Source organism: Podarcis melisellensis, assembly GCF_964234715.1.
Source record: "Podarcis melisellensis genome assembly, chromosome: 10".
NCBI lineage: Eukaryota > Metazoa > Chordata > Lepidosauria > Squamata > Lacertidae > Podarcis > Podarcis melisellensis.
The window spans coordinates 25,132,587-25,157,903 of NC_138542.1; the positions used below are offsets into that span (position 1 = coordinate 25,132,587).

At 41.6% G+C, this 25,317-nt stretch overlaps 1 protein-coding gene across 2 annotated transcripts in view; it reads left to right on the forward strand.

The window, feature by feature from the left end:
• The window catches only part of IMMP2L (inner mitochondrial membrane peptidase subunit 2), a 476,940-nt gene that overhangs the window by 270,359 nt on the left and 181,264 nt on the right, over window positions 1-25,317 (forward strand). The gene's annotated exons all lie outside the window — the stretch shown is intronic.

Below are 25,317 nucleotides of genomic sequence, written 5' to 3' on the forward strand. Positions count from 1 at the left end.
TTCACCTCTATGAATTTTGATTTATGCAGTCATTAGGCACTGTTAAAATCCTGTCAGTTACAACTTGCCAAAGAAAGGGAGAGGCTAATTTTATCATTCAGTTCATATACATGGTATTTCTCTGTCATATAAATTGACATTCTAACTTGAATTAATGCCACCTAGAATAATGTAAAGTTCAAGTTTGTAAAGGAAACAAGGCCAACCCCACTCTTAGACAGATGCTGGGAGCAGAAGGGCATGGCAGCAGACCCTTTCCTCAGCTATTTCCATCCTCCTCAGCTGGGTAGCAGTGATTCCTGCTTGTTGCTAGGCTAGACTTGGTTAGTGACCTTCTCTCTGTGTCATTGGGTGGGCCTCTGACCAAGTTAGAGAGCAGAGCACCCAGCTCAGGACACTCAATCCAGCAAACCCATGTGGCTCTCTTCACAAGACCCCTGTCTGTTCCATCATTGCTGGCTGAAACATTTGTTTGGATGGGCAGCGAACAGGTACCAGGTAGAGCAGTGGGTGAATAGTAGTGAAGTATTTGCAGGCAGATCCCAGTGTGGAATGTGACTTGTCCTATACTTCCTAAGCTAACCTTCACCTCTGACATGTGGTGGAGGACATTGCCCTGTCACCCTTGTTGGAATAAGATTTAACTCTCAGTCTGGTCAGTTTCTGTTCATGGAATGTCCATTGCCTCAGGCAGCAAAAATTATTCCTCTAAAGGAAATCACTGTGTTTCCAATGGATAGGGGGATTATAAGGTAAAGGTAAAGGGACCCTGACCATTAGGTCCAGTTGAGGCCGACTGGGGTTGTGGCGCTCATCTCGCTTTATTGGCCGAGGGAGCCGGCATACAGCTTCCGGGTCATGTGGCCAGCATGACTAAGCTGCTTCTGGAGAACCAGAGCAGCGCACGGAAATGCTGTTTGCCTTCCCGCCGGAGCGGTACCTATTTATCTATTTGCACTTTGATGTGCTTTCGAACTGCTAGGTTGGCAGGAGCTGGGACCGAGCAATGGGAGCTCACCCCATTGCGGGGATTCAAACCGCCGAACTTCTGATCGGCAGGCCTTAGGCTCAGTGGTTTAACCCACAGCGCCACCCGCGTCCCAGGGGGATTATATGATGGGTTAATTTTCATGATCAATTGGCTTAATTGTGCAAGGGCTCTTTGATTATCCAGATTAAGATCTAGTGATGATAATTACATATTTCAAATGGACTGCCTCATTGGGATGCCTACTCGCAGTAACAAATGTTTACATCAAGGGCAGGAAAGCATACCATGAATATCCCCTCAACCTGATCAGAGTATTTCTTGTGCTAAATATGGATGGTGATAATGGTTGAATTCATTACACGCCTCTCACTGACAGGTCCCAGGGCAGGTTACAACAATTTGAAATTCAGAATTGTTGTTGTTGTTGTTTAGTCGTTTAGTCGTGTTCGACTCTTCGTGACCCCATGGACCAGAGCACGCCAGGCACGCCTGTCTTCCACTGCCTCCCGCAGTTTGGTCAGACTCATGTTTGTAGCTTCGAGGACACCGTCCAACCATCTCGTCCTCTGTCGTCCCCTTCTCCTTGTGCCCTCAATCTTTCCCAACACCAGGGTCTTTTCCAGGGAGTCTTCTCTTCTCATGAGGTGGCCAAAGTACTGGAGTCTCAGCTTCATGATCTGTCCTTCCAGTGAGCACTCAGGGCTGATTTCCTGAAGAATGGATACGTTTGATCTTCTTGCAGTCCTTGGGACTCTCAAGAGTCTCCTCCAGCACCATAATTCAAAAGCATCAATTCTTCAGCGATCAGCCTTCTTTATGGTCCAGCTCTCACTTTCATACATCACTACTGGGAAAACCATGGCTTTTACTATACGGACCTTTGTTGGGAAGGTGATGCCTCTGCTTTTTAAGATACTGTCTAGGTTTGCCATCGCCTTTCTCCCAAGGAGCAGGCGTCTTTTAATTTCATGACTGCTATCACCATCTGCAGTGATCATGGAGCCCAAGAAAGTAAAATCTCTCACTGCCTCCATTTCTTCCCCTTCTATTTGCCAGGAGGTGATGGGCCCAGTGGCCATGAACTTCGTTTTTTTGATGTTGAGCTTCAGACCATATTTTGCGCTCTCCTCTTTTACCCTCGATAAAAGGTTCTTTAATTCCTCCTCACTTTCTGCCATCAAGGTTGTGTCATCTGCATATCTGAGGTTGTTGATATTTCTTCCAGCAATCTTAATTCCAGTTTGGGATTCATCCAGCCCAGCCTTCCGCATGATGAATTCTGCATATAAGTTAAATAAGCAGGGAGACAATATACAGCCTTGCCGTACTCCATTCCCAATTTTGAACCAGGTTACAGTCATGGGAATATGGTGAGCCTTGAAAACACACGTCTTAGGTATCACAAGCCAGAGTAAGCAATATAGTGTTTGTCTTCCAGACAAAGGCCATCATGTCTGACCATTGAGCATGCTGACTGGAGCTAATGGAAATTGTAGTCCAAAACATTTAGAGGGCACCATGTTGACTCCCCCTGTTCTATATGTTTCTCAAATTTAGAAGCAATAATTTCGCCTGGTGCAGTCTCAGTTGCTGATAAAAAAAGCCAGGCTTCTATTGAATTCCCTGAGTTTGGGAGAAAGAGAAAGACAGAGTCTATATAGCATGTAGTTGTTAAAGCAAATTTGGGGAACCTCCAGTCCAGGGGTTGAAGGGCTTCAAATCTCTCTATCTCGCCCAGTTCTTTCCTCATGCCATGCTCATCCTCAAGCTACACTGTCTCCCCAGGTCACACCTCTCATCAGCCTTCCTAAAGTTCTTTTGCCTGGATGGAATGTGCCTTTTGCTTGTCAGGAGTGAGCAGCAGTAGAATCACAGAATCATAGAGTTGGAAGGGACCCCAATTGTCATCTAGTCCAACTGCCTGCAATGCAGGAATCTCACCTAAAGCATCCATGAGAGATGGCCACCCAACCTCTGCTTAAAAGCCTCCAAGGAAGGAGAGTCCACAACCTCCCAAGGGAGATGGTTCCAAATGTCCAACAGCTCTTACTGTCAGAAAGTTTGTCCTGGTGTTTAGTCAGAATCTCCTTTCTTGAAACGTGAAGCCGTTGTTTCGAGTCCTACCCCCCAGAGCAGGAAAAAACAAACATGCTCCCTCTTCCATGTGATGGCCCTTGAGCTATTTGAAGATGGCTATCATATCTCTTCTCAGTCTTCTTTTTTCAGGCTAAACATACCCAGCTCCTTCAACTGTTCCTGATAAGGCTTGGTTTCCAGGCCCTTGATTACCTTGGTTGGCCTCCTCTGTACATAGCAGCCTCTGACTCGTGTGTGCTTGGAATGTAACCTGCTGTATAGATGTAAGAATCACTTCCATCACTCTGCCCTTCTGCTGCTCACCCTACCCACCTTTGCCTCTGCTCTGCCCATCTTTGGCATGGAAGGTCACCTATGAGGACATGTGGCCCTTAGGCTCCCACCCCGCTGACTAAGGGGACTTCTAGTTCAGAGGATTTTCCTCCAACGCTTGTGTATATGGCCTCTTGCCAGTGGGTATGCTTATGGAGCACCTGGTTACTCCAGTGGAAAGATATCAGGGGTCATCAGCAAAGTCTGTACAACCAATTTTCAACATGAGTGTGTTCTTGGGGCAGAGGGACACAATAAAATCCAAACCTCCATCTAATAATAATAATAATAATAATAATAATAATAATAATAATATTTTATTTATATCCCACCCTCCCCAGCCGGGCTCAGAGCGGCTAACAACAATAAAAGTAACACAGTTTACATAAAATCACAATCAATCTAATCCAGCATTCTGGTTCCCTGGATAGCTCATGGTGCTGGTAATGCCAAGGTTACAAGTTTGATCCCCGTAAGGGTCAACTGCATATTCCTTCATTACAGAGGGTTGGACAAGATGATCCTCAGGGACCCTTCCGACTCTACAATTCTGTGATTCTACGACTGTGGCTGGCAAAAGACCTCAGAAAGCCTGAGGGCAGCTGGTATTCAGTGGCATACTGCCCTCCTCAGTTTGTCTCATCATCCTTTAATCCCAGTTTGTGGCCATCACCACTTCTTGTGACACAGTGAAAGGTATTTCAGCTAACAGAATGAACCATTAACAAATAGAGTCATGGGAACGACCCCAAATTGGAGGTCTTTTAAGTGCAGCTCTAGATACATCACAGGCCTTGCAGATGTTAAAATGTCTCATTATTCTTTATCCTTATAAATTTAATCCATTGACTGCCCTAAACATATAAAGCAGATCTAAGCAGTAGCGAAATGTGATTTATATGAAGAGAAATCAAGCCATACAGACTCTTGTTAACAAGAAATGCATGAAAACAAAAAAATTCTTGCTGGATATTGACCCAATAGGAATCTATTTAATCTGATAATGTGTTTTAAATGACAGTCAGAATGAAATTTGGGGGAGTTTGAAAGCAATAGCCATCATATGTAATAATCTTTCACACATTTTATCTATCCTTTGTAAGACAAGAAGCCCTAAACTGTAGCATTGCTAGAGGCTACAAGACCTGTCATTTGGAAAGAGTGTGGATGCTGCAGATTGGGTGCCCTGCCGTTTAATGGGTTTCAGATATCAAATTTCAGGTTTTATGGCAGAAGCAGAAATAAGTAAATATTACATTAGAGAAATGTGATTTTCACTGTTTAAGGTAATGAGTATCCCATTCAAGGAATCTCTATATACACCTTTATAGGCTGCTTTAAGGGATGAAAGCAGCTCCCTTAAATAAGTCTAAATTGAAGGAGCTGCAGATGGAGAGCAAAATAAGAAAGGTTATAGTATCATTATATTACAATACACATAAAGGTTCAGCATGTGCCTTTCAGTGTCACAAGATGTTGTGATGGCTTTTAAAGAGAATGAAACAGGGAAATGTGTTGGGATTCTGAGGTGAGATACCTAGGTAGCGGGAGTTTTCCTCAATTCCAGTCACCATCAGAGGCAGCTTAAGGTCCAAAATAGTTTACTGCTTTGGAAGATTCACCTTCAGTAATCAAGTTCCAGGTGTTGATATATACATACAGTTTGTTGGCTTTTGACTTTGGCAGATATATGTATACAAGTAGAAAGTATTTCTGTTGCTCCAGCTTCAATGCGTAACACAGACTCCGACTCACAGACCCCAGATGGCCTCATTGACTGACCGCAACACAAGACCCCAGACCCTAATGAGCTGACATGCCTTAATCACTTACATAGACGTCACTGGGTTGTTACCATAGCAACTGGCTTGGCTGACCATGCACCTATTGGCTTATCTCTGACCATGGAGTGATTAAGCTCATGAAGGAGATTAGCTCCTTCCACGATGTCCAGTTCCTCCAATAGAATATTCTACTAACTTGTCCCAGGAGTACAGGGTTTCCTAGCAGTGCAAAATGACGCTCCTCTTTTGCTCCCCTGTGACCTCCCCAAATCTGCACCGGAAGCTTGGGGAAAACCCTAGAACAGATTTAGGGGCTGCACAGGTGTGGGTGGGTGTTGAATTCTGTTGTGCAAGCCAAAATCCTTGTGGTTGCAGAACTACTTATTTAGCTGCATGTTGAGCACGACACATAATGTTGATGATTGTGATGAACATTATTGGAAAGCGGCTGATCCATCATGATTAAATGTTCTTCCTGAATTTTCCCTTCTATGCAAGTTCCTCCTTCCTATTCCCTTTTCAGTGGTGTTGTTTATTTCTTATGACCTACCCTTCCTCTCTTGTGAGCCCAGGGCGGCTAACAACAACAACAACCAGTGTTAGCTAACTGTAGCAGAGCTTCATGTCTGCAGCAGTATTAACCAGGCTTAGCTCTACTAGCTGGTTTGCAACCCATAGTCAAAGCAAACCCTGGTTAGGGTTGGGGCAGATATTACCTCAGTTGCACTATGCTGGCACATGTTCCCCATCATGGAAGGCAGGGAAGAATTCACTCAGGAGAGGGGTAGAGGAAGGATGAAGGAGCCTGGGGTCTCAACCATGGTTAAGATACTGGCTGAGTGACGTAGGCACCACAAATCTAGCCTTTGAGCTATCCTGGATCCCCCCACCTTTTGTGTTCCCTTTGGAAACTCAACTCTACTTATCTCGTGACAGGCTGTCTCGTTTCCTAATTAATATTTCAGTATTTTGGAAATGACAAATGCTAATGTACAACAATAGGAGTTCAGTGTATAAAAGCCTTTGCTTACAAAGATTTATTGATCTCTTGCTAAATGTTGTGCCTTCCACAATATCTGTGTTCAATAATGACTCACAACAAGGGTCGGGGTGAGTTCAGAGGCATGATATTTAATCTATGTTCTAATCAGGTGCCGCAAGTGCAAGAAAGTCTAGGGATTATTTTAAAACTTAATACAGGCTGGCTTGCATTTCCTTTCCCCCACCTATCTAGAGATGGCTAATGCCTGTCTCTTTATCTTCTCATTACTCTGCTTCATGGTTTATTAACCTCTTCCTAATGCTGACAATTGCAAGGGATGCTCTTTGAATTTGGAGACAGGAGATAATTTTGTGAAGACTCATTTAACTTTAAAGGGGATGAGAGTGAATCTTTCAGACTTTGCTAGCTTCCTTTAAAGGGGGCGGAGGGAGTTGATCCCTGCTTCTTGTACTCATGTTTTAGCTAATATACAATGCAAATCTCTATTCAAGGTGTTTTGATTTCATCCCCACCTTCCACTGCAAGGTCTTCAAGAATAAATCAGTGTCAAATAAAATTCATTAAAAAGGAAGGAATTGAAACACCCACATGACAGTAACAGAACCACCACCAGCAAAATAGACAGGGAACAAATAATGTAAAATATAATGGGTTATACCCAGTGATAGTTTGCAGGAAGTTCTTTGCATCCAGCAGAGACTTCTATGAGCAGGAGGGCAGGGTGGATTTTTGCTGATTCCTCTTTCCCATGGGTAGGCAAACTAAGGCCTGGGGGCGGGATCCAGCCCAATCGCCTTCTAAATCCGGCTCGCGGACGGTCTAGGAATCAGCATGTTTTCACATGAGTAGAACATGTCCTTTTCTTTAAAATGCATCTCTGGGTTATTTGTGGGGCATGGGAATTTGTTCATTTATTCCCCCCCAAAAAAATATAGTCCAGCCCCCCACAAGGTCTGAGGGACAGTGGACTGGCCCACTGCTGAAAATTTTTTCTGACCCCTGCTCTTTCCTTAGGGGTCTCCTGTGCACTCTAGAAATCTGTTTCAAAGGATGAGGGCTCCATGGGCTGAAGGAGAAAGAGGAAGTTTAGGAACGACATTTCCCTTCAGACTGTGACTGAAGGGCAGCACTGGATACAACCCACAGCTATTATTAGCCAGAAGCTGGAGATAATCAATTGGTTCTAACCCGACACTTAAATAATATGCGGACTGGCAACAAATAAGTGTCTTGTGATGTCCCGTAATCAGGGCGATACCACAAAAAGGTTCTTTCCTATTCCCAGCAGCAACTTTTGAAGCAGGGCTCAGATGATGACCTCAGTGAACAGCAGGCTTCTAGGAGATTAGGCGATCACACATATCTAGATGACTGTTCTCTAAAGATGCCTTATCAGAATGTGTTGCCCTTTTATGCATTACCATATTGCAATCTACACTTCCTTACATTGTGTCTTCCTAAAAGCTTATTTTGCAGATTAATCTGAGACTAAATTCTCTGAGTGGTGTGTTTTGTCAAGTTATTAGCTTTGATGTAAATTATTGCATATCTGTTAATTAAGTAATGATGCACTGACTGTTCCATATGTCTGCAAAATAACCAAGCATTTAGGGAGAACAATAAGGTTGGGTTAAAGCTCAAGTAACTACAAGCTGTTTATAATTGTTTTGCATATTGTATTTCTTTTCTGATGCAATGAATATTCACCAAGGGAATTGTGATTGTGAATGCAGTGTTTTGGCGCTGGATGCAAGCCAAATTATTTTAACTCCAGGGACTGAATACATGGGATGCACAAGGACAACTTGCATAGATTCACAATGAAGTTGGCAATCCAAATGGATATTAGAAGCAATTCTATGCCCTGGTCTATCCTTAGTACCTGCATCAAAGTTTGATACATATGGATAAATGCTTGAGTGAATTCATTAACATTCTCTAATAAACTGCTACATGTTACGAATCATTGACAGCATTAAGAAATCACAGTTAATGAATGCATAATAGGACAATATGTTTATTTAATATTGAGCATTTTGCTTAGTATATTTGTTTCTTACCTGAAAAACGTTGAGATGGGTTGCTGATAATGATTAAGCATCTATTCTCTGGCAAGCTAAAATTGGATGGTAATGTGTTCAACCAGGGAATCCAAGATGTCATTTGAGGAGCTAGAAGAAAAGACCAAAACGTGCATTTTATTTATATTTATTTATTAAATTTTTATACCGCCTTCACCTGAAGATCACAGAGTAGTTCACGACATATGAATACAAAATTAGAACACAAAATGCATAACAAACAAAAATAAACCAGTAACCTCTCCAAACACATTTAAAAGACCATAGATTGTTTAATCAGCCCAAGGCCTTGTTATAGACTAGAGAGCATTCCACAAATTGGGGCACCATAATGGAAAAGGCCTGTTCTTGTGTTGCCACCTTTCTGGATCTCACGTGGAGAGGGCTCACAAAGAAGGGCCTCAAATGATGGTTTCATGCATCTGGGTTGGTTCATAGGGGCATAGGCAGAATGTCATCAATCAAGACAAATTATCTTTCCAAACAATGGTTCAGATCCCGCCGCTCCCTTTCATGGTAATATCTGTGGCTATCATGAATACTTTGAATTTAATTGCAGGAATTTGAATGAGAAAGATCCTCAAAAACCCCAATGGCAAGTTGCGGTTGCTGATAAAGGCAATTAGCTGATGAGACAATGCACCCTAAAACATGGCTTATGTAACAAGGGTGTCAGAGTAATGATTACTTTTCTTTTCTGCATAAAGTTTTACTGAAACTTTTCCATAATACCATGCAATCATATCCTAGAGAATCATCATTTTCATTGGGCAGGGGATGAATTAAACATCAGATCTCACAGTGGAGGAAAGCTTTCTTTGATAATTCCATTCTCCCCCACCCATTTTTACATTTTACTGAGGTCCCTTCAATACAACCTGTATATTTGTTTGCACCGTTTGTATGGAGGTGAGAAGACACTGGTTGTTTATTGAGCATTCGCTCTGATTTTGTTGCAGGATGGTGAGGTGATGTTGCATCAAGCAGTTGTTATTCCACAGGTGTGTTTCCCGGTCACTTTCCTTATCACAAAAGGGCTGATTTGGGGAATGGGAGTGGTTTTGTTGCAAAAGAGCGGCAGTTCAACTTACTGTATTTTTTTGCCCCATAGGACGCACCGGCCCATAGGACGCACCTAGTTTTTTTTTTTGGGGGGGGAATAAAGAAAAAAAATTATTTCCCCCCCAGGTGCGGGGCTGCCCCCAGAACAGGCTGCTATCCGCAAGCCGTGGGAGAGCTGCTTGACTTCGCTCAGCTCTCCCACGGCTAGCGAAGAGCTGCTTGAAGCCGGAAGCCTGGGGCGTGCTGAGCTCAGCGTGCCCCAAGATTCTGGGTGCAGCCAAGCTCTCCACTAGCCGTGGGAGAGCTGCGTGAAGTCGCGCAGCTCTCCCACGGCTTGCGGATAGCTTCCTGAAGCCTGGAGAGCGAGAGGGGTCAGTGCGCACTCTTGCTCTCCAGGCTTCAGCGAAAGCCTGCATTCGCCCCATAGGACACACACACATTTCCCCTTCATTTTTGGAGGGGGAAAAGTGTGTCCTATAGGGCAAAAAATACGGTAAACAGTGCAAACTGAATTTGCTGTTGTATGAATCTGACTTGCAATAGCAATGGCTTGGAAGCACTTTGAGATGCGTTTTTGGTACCTGTATCAAATAGTGTCGAGCAGTCACTGAGGCATGATCACTTGGTTAAAAACCCAGACAGTTTTTCATTAAGAATTCACAGATATCCAGATGTATTCATTTTTTTCATTTTCCATGTGTTGTACAAATGATTTAGCCTGAATGGCTGAATGAATCTCATGCATGAGCATCTTCAACAAAAATATAAGGTTTCCTTTTTTTCTTTTTGTTGTTTCATGAGAAATGTAATAGTATTTCATTGTTCCCAACATGTCATTGTAGTCTTCTAGTGCCTCTTGTCAGATATAAGTAAGCTATTCGTTTGTGCATCTGAAAAAGGGTTTGTAAATAAATCATTGTATATTCTGAATATAGCAACAGATCTGCTTATCTTTATTCTTCAAAGATCCTTTTCTAGGATAACCAAGATTTGCATGGATACTGTGACTGCATTCCACCCCCCACCCCTGTTTCCTCAGCTGACACTTGGCTATGGAGGCCACACACAGCTCTGCCCCCCCTTTAGTTATTTCGAATGGCCAATGATTCATAGTTAATTTATAGCAAAAAAGGGAGGAAATTGTTGTTTTTGCGAGATTTCAATCACTGTGTGTGTTCCTTATTGGCTTTTAAATGTGTTGGTTGGAAGGGGGTTTTTTGGTTGGCTTTTGCTTTATTATGTATTTTGTGTTCTCATTTTGTATTTTTATGTTGTGAACCGTCCTGTGATCTTTGGATGAAGGGCAGCATGCAAATTTAATTAACAACAACAGCAACAACATATTCGTTCACCTCCTGTAGTTTCCATATGTTGGAGAACAATGAAGTGAGGGACTTGTGGAGGCCTTAAATGTGGTTTAGAACTCTGGAAAATCAGGTTTCTAAAACATGCAGGGAATGTCCATGAGTGCAAGAGTCTCTTCACTTCAGAAGTTTGTGCACCACTAATTTGTGCAAGATGGTAGAACTTTTATGGGCAGCAGGATAGAACTAATGTCCTCTGCCTTTGATGCATGTTTACTGAAGACATTACAGAACATCTGAAGAGGGTTAACATTTCTTCAGTATCTGGTTTTTGTTATGTACATGAAGGAATTTGAATTGCATGTTTTTACAATGCATGCTTTCATGCACCCTGTGAATTATGTGTATACTTAGGCAGTAACATTATACTAATGTCAATACTTAGAGCCAAGAAAGTTGCCTGGCTTGTTCAGCAATGGAATCCTCCATTAGATTTCCACCCTTGCTAGACCTCAGGAATTAGAAGGGACTTGGGCATCATGAATGCTAAGCCCCACATACCCACAACAATAGATTCATCATTTGCTGTACTGTGTTGGTAATAGAAATGTAGAAGTTGTGTTCAGTTCCTCAGAAAATAAAAAGGATATAAATGGAGGGTGTCTTTTTAGACCATGAAATCTATGCAACGTGTTGTGAAACAGCCAATATGGGATCCAGGTAATGGTATTCTCATTATCTAATGGGAAGATGGATTCCCATTCATTAAATATGTTTAAGAACCCATTCCTTTTGAAAGTTTTCATAACCCAGCCATCAGATGCCCTTGATTCTCCAGCTGGCCTGGATTTAAACTGCTGACCTGGATAGCATGCTCTAATTACAATAGTAGCATTTGGTATTTGTTTCGGGCTATTTTCTTTCGGACTATTGACCTTCATTTCATGTTGCATTCTTGCCTTCAGCTTGAGACCTGTTAACACGCGAGAAGGCAAATTACCTTATGGTAGACCACGTCATAACGAAACGGACTGTTCCGTAAATGATTCAGTGTTACCTTGTTAAAACATGGGAGCTGCGCGGAGTACAAATTAGCAAATCCTCCAAGGTTTTGAAATGGGAGGCTTAATTTTGTTGCAGGTGTTTTAGTGCTCACAGAGCTGATGTATACATTAATCCCCGCAGGAATTTAAGAAACAGCTTTGAAGGGATCTTGTGGAGTCTTTTCCTCCCCATTTAATTGGAGACAGCATAAAATGTGCCAAATTAGGTCTTTTAACTCTTCCCTTTTATGTCTAATTCCTTGTACCTTTTCCACGAAGGAAAAGGGCGGAAGCTGAAAGAAAACATTTATTATTCCAGACTGAGAACACATTTGTCTCAACTAACCAAACTATGGAGGTAGCAGGTGTTGTCTTGCTGTAGAGGTTGTCTCCCAGGGAATATGGAGGTACCGAAAGTGGAGTGATTTGTGACAGTGCCAGATGCGCACGGAAAGAACTCTCATCCCACATGAATGACTGGGGGGGGGGGAGCTTTCTCTATACTTGCTTCAAGAAATACAGGGGACCTTGCTTGAGAACAGTAAATTCTCCTCGCAGCCTGGTGAAAATGAAGTTGAACACATGGCACAAAGCATTCTTAGGCCAAATGGATAGTGACTTGGAGAAAAGAGGCGAACCTTAGAGACTGGTGATTATATTCCCTCCCTCCTAGTTATAATTGCATATTTGTATTTGTGAAAAACCTTCTCATGCTGAACAGGCCAATCTACCTGCTGTTTTGCTTTTGTTATTATCATTATTATTTTCCTTCGTTCCAACAGCTTGTTGGCTGTCATCTTGCTAATTGTTGCATCGGATCTTAGCCCAGACACAAAAGAACATCTAATGCTTACCAAACTGGGGTGACCATGTTGTCAGGCCACATAAACATGCATCCAAAAGCATTTTAAAAGGCCAAGCAAATTAGATTTTAACTTGGTGCCCAAACCCAGGGACAATGTTGAAACCTCTCATGTTCATCTGCAAACAGATGAAGATTTATGTGGACATATAATGCTAATCCAGAAAGAAGAAACTATCAAGCATTTAAACTTTTAAATTATGCTTTGCATTAACTAAAACAGACAGATATATTTTCTCATACTTCTACTCCAAAGGACTCATTTTTTGGCTCCATTGCCACTTGGAGCATTAAAAGGGTGTAATGTAAATTATGGTAGTTCTTTCAATATTGATGATTCATTTCAAAGATGTGTGCAAAAACTGCCAGTAGAGAGGAAACCAGAATTATGAAGTCAGTATCTCGAAACATTCCTGCATACGTCGTATACTCGTTGTGCATGTAAATCATACGGACTGGGCAGAACTGGATTACTTACGGGAGGAGTGTAGGAGAAAAGGTCAGAGCTCTCTAAACAGAAAATATGAAAAATCTCTTCTGCAGTAATTTTCACTCCCACCAATATTTTCTCATACTCCTGAGAAATGGAAAATCACCCCCTTTTCTTCTTTGTTGTCTTCTTTTAGTAAAAGAAAGCTGCAATTTTACCTGTGAAGTTTTTCATTCATTTCTCTTGAGTATGCATTTTTAGGTTTTTTTAAAAAGCCATAATTCTAGCATGCCAAAGGCAACACTGTCCTGAAAACCTTGGCCAGGTTCCTCTTTGCAAACCTCTTATTGATATTTTGTGTTCCAAAAGCCCATCACGTATACCGGTTGTCAACATGTTTCACACTATCTGTCAGAATATCCCAGTCATGAAGTTGGAGTTGTTTAATCATGCTCATTTTTTTAAAAGTTAAATAAACTTGCCAAAGGTAATGTGTTAATCACTGTCTGTCTTTGTCTTTTCATAAACTTTCAAACTTCTAATGAACAAAGTCTTGGACGTTTTACAAACACTGCTTTATAAACATCATTTTTCATGTTGGTCATCTTTATGAGCGTCTGATAGAACATTGAAAATATAAATAATATATCAGTGCTTCTAGAAGTCAGTTCCTACTGAAATTCTCTCTGTAGTATGGTTCCCTTGCCACCTTTCCAAGGTTTCTAGAATCTCTCAAATCTTCTGTTTATAAAAGAAAGAATGGTTATGAAGTAAATATTCACCACCATTTACAATATGGTATTAGTAATGATGTCTATATTGGTGCCTTCATTTTCTGTATTAGATGCTAACTGAAAAGTAAGTCAAGTCCAGTGAGTGTTTGGTTTTTGAGATTTCACCATTTGCTTTGTAACCTACTGTTTTAATCTGCTGTTTTGCAGTTGTTGGGGTTTTCTTGTTATCTTGTCAACTTTTTGCCTTTATTATGATTGTTTTTATAGCTTTTTATGTTTTGTAATAAAATAGGCCACTTTGTGGGGTAAAAATGAATCTAATCAAAGGGCTGAGTGATTGCACAGGTTTACATTTTGTCACATTTACTTCAAAATAATTTTGCAGCCGAACAAGTAAGCTCCTAGTAAATCACAAGAGAGTCTTAGGGTGTTCTGCCACTCTCACAACCCAAGAGGTTGCTTAAAACCTGTGCAGATACACTGTAGACTAAATATAGACCTGAGGGTTACACAACCTTGTGTATATATGGTAGAATATGATTTTCATCTGACAACAATTTGACAAGTTGTTGTCAGATTCTGTATCAACATTGTGGCTTAAATATGTTTTTTTTAAATAATTTTTTATTGGGTTTTCACATTTTCTATAGATAAACACATAAAAACACATAAAAAGACATGACAACACATATTTAATTTTATACCCTTACTTTCTTAACCTTCTTTCCCGGACTTCCCCACACCTCCCCCCTTCCCCCTTCCCCCTCCCAATTTCATAGTTAGCTCAACAAGTTATTTCCCCTCTTTTCAAAAATATTATTATTTTCTTTTTTCCAAATCTCGACATTTTGTACTAGGCCCAATTTTACTTATCCAGAATTTTCCCTTTTTTACATAAAATCCTTTTTCTAAGGTCGACCTAATTCCTCTCCCTCAAATTCCTCCCTTTTCATATTAAACCCCAAAAATCACAATATCCAAATACAAAGATTAAAATTTTAACTAATCTGCTCCCCCCCTCCCTCCCTGCCCCGGTTTTTGTCCCATTCCGAACCAATGTCCTCACAAGACAGTTCTCAGCCCGGATTTCTCACATCCGAGGCCCTAGAGTCCCAATTAACCTCTCTCTGTCGGTTTTGTTGGTAGTCCTTTTTGTTGACCCTCAATTTTCGAAGGAGTTTTCTCTCAAGCCTCTCCTGCTTTCCTCCCTCCAACTCAGCCAAAAACAGTTGCTGCAAAGAATCATCCATTTTTCCATGTTCAAACTTTAGGAAGAAGTCCCAGTCATGCTTGTTTGTTCTTTTATATTCCAGTATTCCAAATGTTCCACGGGTTTCTTCCTTTATCTTTCTTTCCTTTTGCAGATTTGTAATCCAATGACCATCCTCTTTGTTTCCTTTATTTCCTGAGAGTGTAGGCTCCTGGTTAATGTTTTCCATCTGTCCTTCCTCTCCTTCTTCATCTTTCCCCCCCAATTCCAAAGTTGTTTCTTCTGCTTCGGCTGCGAAGTTTGTGTCTTCCGCAGAGCTGCCTAGTTTGAGGTTCAAGGTCGTAAGTTGTTTGTTCATAGCCGTGCTCTGCTCTTGTAAAATTCCCACGAGAAAGAACATTCTTTCTATCTCTGCCAGTACTTTTCCTTCTGCAGCCATTGCAATGTCTTTAATTCCCTCCAGGGGGATAAACACGCAATAGTTCTTTTCCAACAATCCGTTACTTTGTTGTTCACAGTCTCTTTGTTTTCAACCAGCTCAGTTCAAATGTAACACTTTTAATTTAAAAAGATATTAAATAGCACAGTTCTAAACTTCAACCGCCCGTTTGACAGCTCTTTTGACAGCTGTCAAACTCTTTATTCTTTTTCCTCGGGCTCACACTTCGGGCGCTCCCGGGTCCAAGGGGGGGGGGGGTTGCCCAGCGATTTCCAAAATTCCACTCTCCTCTCCAGCACAATAACTTCTTTTATTTAATTCGTGGGAATATTCTTTTGTCCCTCTAAATTCAAAGTCTCTCCACCTTAGTCTCTTTTCCTTGCTTTGAATCTTACAGGTGGGGGGGGGTGTGGACTTCCTTTTAACACATCCCCCGATCGTACTCAAATCAAGGATAAACTTTTAGGGTCGAAATTTCATTCTACTCACGGGTTTCTTGTTTCAGTCCAAATTTTAGGAAGAAAGACAGCGCTCTCCGGCCATGGCTCGCGGCTTCGCTCCGCTGAGGTAGCGTTGTACTCTCAGCACCATGCCACTCTCCGGTCCTCTCCGTAGCCTTTAAAAAGGCTCTTCGTGGGTCGGGGAGGGCGCTTAAGGTGCCCACCGAGTCACCAAGTCCACAGGCTTCCGCGCCTGCGGTTTCTGAGGGTCCCCGTGTCGCCGGCACGGCAAGACCCGTCCTCAGCAGAGCCGATTCCCTCCGGAGCTCGGAGGGAATCCGCCATTTGCCGTTCGCGCTGTCCCGGAAGTCATTGTGGCTTAAATATGGACACCATCCTCTGTGAAACCAAAGTTGGTTCCATCCCAAATCATTCACCTTCATGTATGATATTTTAATGCTACCATTTCCCAAGTCATTTCCTTCCCATCATAATTGATGTCTCCAGATCAATAAAAATTAGATGAGGATGCCAAATTCTTTACACAATTGAGCTTTTAGTTTCTTGCCCTGTCAATGTGTATTTATAATAGTGGCTCTTTCATAAGCCCAAACCTCCTTTATTCACGCTTGTTGACCTTCTCCATTTCCCCCTCTCCCAGAGTCCATACATTATCATCTTGCTACAATGGGCACATATTTGCAGCTTGGTTGTTCATTCAATAAAAAGTGCCTTTGTTAAGGCTGCAAACCTAATTTAAGTCTTGCCAAAGACAGCTGTTAGGAAAGGATGCCTCAGTCTTTCATGGTTTATGTGGCTGCTTGTAGCCTTTGATTGGGAAATATGTGAGGCATTTACAACAGAAAACCCTTTGCTGTTTCACAGCCAAGAAATCGAAGGGTGTTTTAAATTCTATGAGGACCTGTCCATCAGCAGATCCTGGACTCAACTACATTAGCCATGTTACAATGTGTTATAAACATGTGACACCAGAGGGTGCTGTAGAGCCCAAAATGTTGTCTATGTGATTTTACATAGTTTATTTTCTTTTGTTAAAACAATTTAATTTATGACTTATTTATTGCGATTCCTCCCCTGTGTGTAGATCCAGCCTGTTTCGTACTGCTAAAGCTTAGCTCTAAAACATGGTTTGTCAGAAATATGATAGTGGGGGCAGGCCTTGCTGTCCCTGCTCCTTGCCTGAGGGTAATGCCTTAATAAAATTAATGTGATTTAAGGATTGTCTTTATTATCAATCTTCTTTTAGCCAACTAAAGCCAGTTCTTTAAAGTTATACACTCACACAAAGCTAACCTGATGTTCCAAACAGAAAAAGGACCTTTTTTCACTTGTCTCAAGTATCTATGGAATGGTTTATAAAAACCAGTAGTTTTAAAAGGTGAATTAAAAATGTATGGAAATGCTTTTAAAACAGCAGACTGTTACACAAAGGAAGGATTCGCCTACCCACCCCCAAAAAACTGTGTGCAGTTTTGATGTTGGTACAGGGTCAGCAGTAAAAAGACTGTTTTGATCACTGGAACACTTAAATTTCCAGTCATTTACAAGGATGCATACATTGGGGAATTATTTAAAAAGATAATTAGATGTGTGTCAACATAGTCATTTAGTGCTAGTGAATTAGTTTAGTGGACTATTGTATGAAAAGTTCAGATGACATAGTTTCCAACAGAGTCTGATGTGAAGGCAAAGGTCAAGGTGATCAAAGTGTGATGCCCTTTTAGGACTAGGTGGAAGTGAGGTCAAACAACCTGCAGAAAGCTGCAAGTAATTAATTGAGTCTCACTGTTAACAGTGAAAAGGTCAAATACACATAACTGTAGCAATTAGACAGCTTGCATTCTTAAACAGCCAGCCATTTAACTTCAAAGTGATTAGACTGGAAGCCTAGGAACTAATTAAAGTGAGATTTTAATTCAGAAGACTTTGCAAGATATTTCAAGTACTTTCAGGCTTTCTGATTTGACTAGTCACATTGCTCTGCCACCCACCAGTTAGTTTTATTGCACTGAAGCATTTTAATTAGTGTCTTCAATTTGACTTTATATCTTGAGTCATTTCCACAAAAACCTGGAAATGGTATTGCTCACTGTACTTTCACTGGATTTCTTGCACACATATATACTGGTGTATGTATGTGTGTGTGTGTATGTATATATATATATTTGCTTTCGTAGATTTTCACGGGTACAGGAATGCAGGTTTTGGTGTCCTCGGGTGTCTTCCCGTGTAAAAGTTGGGGTGTCTAGGCGACGTTTCGACGAGGTCTCACTCGTCATCTTCAGGCTGGTGCTTTCGGCTTCTTGTTACTGGAACAGAGCAGGATCTCAGTGTTTGAGTTCCTATAAATACTGTTGAGGGGGTGTGGTGTATAGCCTCCAATGTTCTGGGCAGAGAGGAAGTTCCCAGGCTAGTGTGCCTTTTCTTCTTTTGTTCCTTAATTACTAATTAAGCTAATCCAAAAAGAAACACCCCCCAAAAACCAAGACACAGAAGAAAACAATGGCATGGCCCTCCTTCCTTATATCAAGGGCACTACAGATAAAATTAGCAAAATCCTCCATAAACACAATATCAAAACAGCCTTTTGCACCAACCAAAAAATAGCCAATATCCTCAGAAACCCCAAGGATAAAATCCAGTTGGAAAACCAAGGGGTCTATGAAATACCCTGCAAAGTCTGCCCAGCCACGTACATTGGACAAACAAACAGACGAATAAATGCACGTATCACAGAACACAAGAATGCCGTCAAAAAAGAAGAAAAAACTTCCTCTCTTTTCCAACACATGAAAGAAACAGGACACGAAATTAATTTTGCAGATTCCAAATTGCTCTTTAACATGGAACATCACCACAAGAGAATAATCATGGAAGCCATCGAGATAGAGAAACACCCTCACAACATGAACAAGCGTGACGACACATCCCGCTTGCCAGACATCTGGAAATTAGCCCTCCCCACAAAAACTGACACCAGATCCAGAGGCACACAGAACGCCATCACCAATCAACCACACCAGACCCAAACCCAGACCCTCTCCACAGATAAATTACAGACACCATCCAGTAGCCAAACCATGGAGGCACCTCCGGATGCTGCACCCCCCTGCAATCCCTACACAGATCTGGCTGACACAAGCCACAAAACCACAGCTCGCCCCTATACACGAAGCCAAGCCAGAGCACAACTAAGTGCAGTACAGCCATCTTCTCAGAAAAACTCTTCACAAAGTTCAAGAGGTCAAGACACAAAGACTTTAGCAACTAATCCACACCTAATGACCCACCTAAGTGGTACTCAGGATATCACTCAAGAAATCACTCAGGATATCCCTCAAGTAATTAAGGAACAAAAGAAGAAAAGGCACACTAGCCTGGGAACTTCCTCTCTGCCCAGAACATTGGAGGCTATACACCACACCCCCTCAACAGTATTTATAGGAACTCAAACACTGAGATCCTGCTCTGTTCCAGTAACAAGAAGCCGAAAGCACCAGCCTGAAGATGACGAGTGAGACCTCGTCGAAACGTCGCCTAGACACCCCAACTTTTACACGGGAAGACACCCGAGGACACCAAAACCTGCATATATATATATATATATATATATATACACACACACACACACACCACAAAAAGCTCCATACGTAGAATAAGCAGAACCAAAAACAACTAGAAAGTAGCAAAATGCAAGTTAGGTGGGTTGAGTTTTTACACACACACACACACAAACATTATTTTGTTCAAATTCTACTTCAAGAAATTGGTTCATACCAATGTTGCAACTGAAAAAGGAAAAGAAAACAGGACTGAAGATAGAAAGAAAATGATAATTATGGAACTGTAGAAAGCAGGCCTTGAATGAACTTTAATTATAATTCCTGAACTAGCAATTGAACAGTTTTCAGCAGGCTTTGTGAAAAGTTCTTCCATGAAAACGTCCATAGATTTGCTGAGTAAAAATGGTCAGGCTTGGGAGTCTTTCCTTGGGCAGTATTGCCCAAATTGTTGAATATCCCTCCTGTGTCAGTTGCTGGGGAACATGAGAAAGCTATTCTATTCATGTTCTGCTTCCAACTTCTGTTGTTTCTCCAGCTGTGGCCTTATTGAGAGAAGGCCGCTCTCATCTCTGGTTCTGGTTATATCCCAGCTGGATTTCGATAATGTGCTTTACATGGGGCTGCCATTAAGGCAGTTTTGAAGCTTCAATTGGTGCAAAATGTGGCAGAAAGTACATTTGTATCAGCTGAGAATTCAGCTCTCCAAACATCTAGGTAGCCCGGCGTTTCTGGAGTACCTTCACCAGGGAGATACAAAAGCTCTCTTGTGGGTTTATAGAAGAAAGAGCTTTAAAACCTTTTTTATTCCATTCTGCTTCTGGATGATTTTATGGCATTATGTCTTAATAATAATTTTGTCTATGGCTGATATTAATAGATAGATGATAGATAGATACATGATGATAGATAGTTTTAAGTTTTAAAAGCCAGCAGTGTTATTATATCATTGGCTTGTTTTACTCTACTAAATGGTAAAATGGAATGTTGTTTGCTGAGTTTTTATAGCGTACACTGTTACAGCATAGGATAGCAGCAAAATGCAAGAAAAAATGCTCGGAAGGCAATTAATCTTTCATACAATTCTGTGACAGGGAAAAAGAGAAATGTCTGCAGATTCCCTGCACCGGATAATACTTAATTTGCACCATTAAGCAACCATGGAAGACAAGGCAAATCTTTAAAGAAAAAAACCCCAAAAGAATGCTCCTGAGTGTCATGGGACACTTTCCATCCTGTGGATTTAAATACTAGCACATCTATATGGATTTTATTCATACGGGGCGAGGCAGGTATTACCACCAGTAAAGCCATAACCAGGAATATCCATCCCCCAATAACCCAGCACTGAACAACGAAGCTAGGATGTTTCTGTTTCCATCACTTACGGCTGCTGTGAATGCTAAAAGGTAAAGGTAAAGGGACCCCTGACCGTTAGGTCCAGTCATGACCGACTGGGTTTGCAGCACTCATCTCACTTTATTGGCCGAGGGAGCCAGCATACAGCTTCCGAGTAAGGTGGCCGGCATGACTAAGCTGCTTCTGGCAAACCAGAGCAGCGCACGGAAACGCCGTTTACCTTCCCGCTGGAGCGGTACCTATTTATCTACTCGCACTTTGACGTGCTTTTGAACTGCTAGGTTGGCAGGAGCAGGGACTGAGCAATGGGAGCTTACTCCATCACGGGGATTTGAACCGCCGACCTTTCGATCAGCAAGCCCTAGGCTCAGTGGTTTAGACCACAGCGCCACCCGCTTCCCTTGCTGTGAATGGTAACTGTGCCTATTTTGCACACATTTAATCTGCAACATAATTTTCACAGACCATTGGTGGTTTTTTTGCCTTTCATTGTGACCCCATCTGGAAGAAAGAGGTAGGGAGATGGATGAATTAGAGCCGCATTCAGAGGAGGTCTGCAGAACTTTAAACTGTGTGGAAACTACAGCTGGGGTAGGAGCCAGTTATCACCATTCCCCCCACAACTATTACTCCAGATGGTTGAGCTTATCCTCTCCATGTTGCATGCAGTGTTACCTGCCTGATTTTCCTATGCCACACCTTTAGATGTGGAGTGAGTCACATCCAACTCACCACCCTCCCCCTCTGCTCAGGTCCCATGGCCTTAGGTGTTTGAGCTGGCCAAGTATAAAAAAGGTCCTTTCCCAGCCCCATAGCTCTAAGGAGCCTTTTGGAATCACCTATTTCCATAATGTGCTTCCCAGTTCTTATAATTTTTTGCACTGTTCCGCCACCTATCATGTCAGACACAATTTAAGCCACTTCTCCTGATCGTTCCCAAAGTAAACACACCAATATTCCTTGGTAGAAGGATCTCTACTTGGTCCCAAAGAGGCTGGAACAGTGCTGGAGATCTGAAAGCTAGGAGCTAAATAGCACCTGCAACCTAGGTTATGGGTGCAATGACAGAATGTCCAGACACACTTTTTTTATAACAAGAATACAAAACTAAAAATGAATGAACTGTAGCTAAAATATTATGTTCATTTTTCACACGATCTAGTTCTTCCCCTGCCCACCCCCCTAATATTCTTTAGTGGGTCTCTTCTACAGTCTTCAGAGAGTAGCTGGAAGTGGGGAGGCAGAAAAAGGTCCTCCTTTCCTTCTACTCTTCCATTTTAATCTGAAATCTTAGGCTCAGTACTGCGCCCAGAGCTCAGAAACTGCTCAGACAATGAAATTCCCTGATGCAAAATGCTCCTAGAACAATGGGAGTTTTGAACACTGGACTGGTTTTACCTGTAACAATGCCTGTAGTAGATGGGGCAGTATCAGATTCCATAAGGTATCCAACGCCCGTCTATTCAGAGCACACACAACATGCATGTGTAAAGTCAAGCTACAGAATCTGACCTCATTCTTTAATCCCCCACCTGCTGTCATATAAAAATAATATACACTTCCCAACTGAGCATAACACTTGGAGCATCTTATGAAGGAGGTGTTAGTCTGGGGGTATGGAATCTGTCCCAGAGTTGCTCCAAAACCCATCAGCCTCAGCAAGCATGGCCATTGGCTAGAGATTATTGGAATAATCAGCAGCACCTCAAGGGCCACAAGTTCTCTGCCCCTTCTCTAGTCCATGAAAGCCAGAAATGTGTTAGTCTTTAGTCTGTCTCTGGCCTCTCTCTTGTTTTTTGCTGGGACAGACTAACATCACCACCCCTTGGAAAACTGAAAAAACCTAGCTTGTAAGAGTGAATGAACAAAACAGTCTAAAAACACTGGTGCTGATCCTGATCTTTTCCTCAGAACAATTAGGAAATGCTTCAAGGAGAACGATTAGTCTTTGAGTATTTCACCTTTGTTGAGTTCTTGAGAAGATGAGTCCTTATGACATGGATTTCTACCACACTCCCCCACCCCCCCATACCAGGTCTTTGGAGAAGCCTACCTGCACAACTAGAATATAAATATATTGACGATAATCACTGTTGTCATGAAGTGCCTATGGGGTTCTCATGTCCCAGTTTGTGTAAGCAGGGCAACTCATTTTTTCAGATTGCTGAAGCTAAGATCACACAGTGGAGTCACATGCTGTAGTCTGAAACGAGGGAAAAAGGTGCACCTTGCTGCTGCTTCTCTTTTCATTTCTTCTCTGATATGAAACAGCTTTGAAAAAGAGCCTTCCTCTCTTGAAGATATGAGAGCTGTATAGGGAACACAGTTGCTTACCCAAAGCACAGTGGGTTAGTTAGCACACCAAAGACACCGAGGAACTACAGGAAATCAGTTCAAGGAGAAATTTGAGAGGTTATTGCAGTCAATGAACCACCATCTATAAGCGCCTCTGCCATATAGGCTGCGTAGGCTTGTTCTGTTTGGTATTTTTCTTGGTTGTGTCCTGCTTTCAACTTGGTATCATCAGATGCCAGGGAAAAACACAAACACAATTGCCATTATAGATCTCCTGGCACACGATGTCCTGGCAAAGTACGCTAGACAGAGATTCAATTGCATTTCAGTTTAATTCAAGCAGTTGCACTTTGTGGTTGGTGTTGTGTTATATTGAATCAATTCAGAACATTATTTCATCTGTCCAGTTGTTCAGGGTGGTACTCTAATGCCTGGATTTTATCTGCCTCAGGGTATAATGTTTACATTGAGGATGTTCTTTGTTACTTTAAAAAACAACAACACAGTTTAGTGTTTTGTCTTGTAACTTCTTGAGGGGGTGAAAGTCCGCTAAGCTTCAGAACTTCTCATTATAGAGAGAAATAGTTATTTGTGACAAAAATAGTTTTCCTAGTCTTGTGAAATACCCCAATTAAAACATTATTTTTAGCACTGGAAATGCTGCACTCATCAAGCCTCACTGAAGCTTCTGCTCAACCATTTGGCATAATTCCCCTCTCAATTAAGTGAAATTCTACATTTCTGAGATGTATATGAGAAGTGTTGGGGATTTCCCCCATATGGTTCACTGCATCTGTGTTCATTAAGACTGAAGTCCATTTCTTAACACAGAGTCTAGAGGGAATCTTAAAGCATATGAAGAATTTCAGTTGCTTCAAATCTCTGCCATTATTGATAGCATACTTGTTTACTCCGCAGAATACTTGTTTAAACTGGCTTATTTTTAAAGTGACAATACATTAGGATATATATTAGAGAACTAAATTTTCAAAGAAAAAAAAATGTTCTGGTCCAAACATGCAATGGTGGTTCACTTCAGACATAACTATGGTTTGGTGCTAAATGAATGAGCCGTGCACTCTTTATGCTCACTCTTTTCCTCTCCCTTCTCTCTTCATGTGTTCTGATTTGCTGAATGCTTTTATTGGGTTAACTGAAAATGCACATACATAAAATAGCCAAGTAAAACAGCATATAATAACAACTGAAACTTCTCTCCCAGGTACCTAGAAGCTAGCTAGCCAGTCAGAATGATCTTGTAATGCAGGGGAGGGAGAGAAATCGATGACCTTACAGGTGTTATTGGACTGTTATCTCCCATGAGAGTTGTAGTCCAACAACATCTTGATGGCCACACATTCCTCGTCCCTGCTTCCAAAATATGCTAACCATCTCTGTGGACTGGAAGCAGAACAGCTTGGGTGCAGTCTATGTACGGTGCTTTGCAGTGCTTATGTTCAAATTGTTGAGGACTTTGTGTCAGATCTTGAAGATCAAGACAGAAGATAGAATGGGATGAGATATTCTCTTGGGCATATTAGCCTCATCTATTTTTATATTGCATTGAATGATTCTTGATAATGAGCAATAGCATCAGATTGCCTTTCTCTGTTCCCTGCTTATACCCATGAACTCTGTGTGCCCTTTGAAACAGAATCCACTTTTACGATGGAGACATAATCTAGACTGACTCATGATGGAAGAGAAATCAAATTTCTTTGCTCTTCAGATAGTAAAGTACTAATGTATGTTGAAAAATATAATTGCATTTGCTTCACTGTTGTATCTGACTATCATATCTGACTATTATCCAGGAGTTCTGGGCTACTCTCTCTTTTATTAGAACAGAAGACTTCATGCCCAGCAGGAAATTGGCTCATTTAGTATTAGGAGACATTTCATAAATCCCTTGTGAGAGTTAAACTGAAGCAACTACCTTCCCTTGCTTAGCAGGGATCTATAGCTAGACCTCCATGGGCACCTGTATGGGGAAAACTCTAGCGAGATCTCTTTTCCAGCCTCCTGAGCTCAGATTGCTTTAAGCAGCTATTTGAAAGCAGATAGTTAAAAAAATAAAATAAAGACTTAACTAATGAGGAAAGGAAAAAGAGAATCAAAAAGTGGAAAAGTGGCACTGCTATAAAAGTGTAATGATTAATAAAATGTTAATGAGCTTTTTGGGAACCGTTATCTGCAGTGGAGATGAGCGCTGCCCATTCAGTATACTTAAGCAAACTTCAGCTCTTCAATCGCTGCTTGGGGCCAGTTTTAGCATATTCTCTCCAATTTC